The 1,133-nt window shown below is 49.6% G+C and overlaps 1 protein-coding gene across 1 annotated transcript in view; it reads left to right on the top strand.

Moving 5' to 3' along the window:
• Positions 1–302: 302 nt before the first annotated feature.
• PPP1R9A (protein phosphatase 1 regulatory subunit 9A) overlaps positions 303–1,133 on the top strand; it is a 155,074-nt gene continuing 154,243 nt past the window's right edge. The window contains exon 1 of the mRNA XM_018560770.1: positions 303–457. The gene's annotated coding sequence lies outside the window, so the exon portion shown is untranslated. The remainder of the gene's footprint in view (positions 458–1,133) is intronic.

Raw genomic sequence — 1,133 nt, 5'->3', positions numbered from 1 at the left:
ATTCCTGTTGTAATGAGATAATTTACAACCCCAACTGCTAAACTGTAACATATGGGTGCTGAAAAGCAGCACACAATTCATTTTTTATTCAAGACATGTGTGCAGCACAACAGATCAGCCATGCCATACAGTAAGTGTGCAGTGGAAGGCTCCAGGCGCAGTGGATGGGAATGGTCTGGTCCAAGCTCCGCAGAAAGGCAAGAGCATTAGGTGCCATCAGTGGCATTGTGGTGGCAGCTCATAGGGGGGTCTCCTTCTACCAGAGCCCAGCTGTGCATGCCATACACAGGAGGTACCAGCAGCAGCACAGAGATGGGGATGATGGGGAAGTAGATCTGCAGCAGTGACTCATGAGGAGGAGGACAAGGAGGAGGAGGCAGCAGCCATACACACACACTGCACACACATTGCACACACATCCAGCACTCCAGCAACGTGCAGAGCCCAGCACTGCAAGGTAAGCAGCATGCCAGCGCTGCCTGCCAGCCCCTGCGCCTGGAGCAGAGCTGTGTGTGCCACCTCCCCTGCCTGGGGGTGCCAGCTAGATGACCCTCTGCAGGGATCAGGTACCTTTCCTGGATCCCCTCTGCCTTCTGCAGTCACGTTTTACACCAAAACAAAAGGCAAGGGCAGGCTTTTGTTCCAGTGTCAGCCTGCTGGCTGTCTGCAGATGTCACATCAATAGAGGGGGACGTTGTACAGCATGCTGCATGGAGGTTTGGGGGGGTTTTCACTGCCAGGTGCATGGCACGATGTGTACCTGTCACTGATCATGTCTGCTGGTCTGGAACCTATGGCTGCACAGGAGCCTTGTGTCTATTGCTGCATACTGTATAGGCAATGCCTGGTGCTGCTGGTACAGTAACAAGCTGAGCCCTGTGTGTGCCTGGAGGGAAGAGCCTGTCTGCAATCTCACTACATTTATGTAACAAGCTTTCCATCTTTTCTCTATGTATTGCTACAGTTCGATTTGTTATTTATTCCTGTACACAAATGGATACCATGTATTTGTAAATAGGCATGCAGATCTTTGCTCTATGGCTATGTGCAGGCTTTCGTGTATGTGTATTTTTTTTTTTATTGTACAAAAACAAGTAGACATACATGATTCAGACATATATGTGCATATATAT

This window comes from Nanorana parkeri, unplaced genomic scaffold (assembly GCF_000935625.1).
Source record: "Nanorana parkeri isolate BGI_ZX_2015 unplaced genomic scaffold, ASM93562v1 scaffold477, whole genome shotgun sequence".
Classification (NCBI taxonomy): domain Eukaryota; kingdom Metazoa; phylum Chordata; class Amphibia; order Anura; family Dicroglossidae; genus Nanorana; species Nanorana parkeri.
This window is presented reverse-complemented; position numbering and strand designations above follow the sequence as displayed.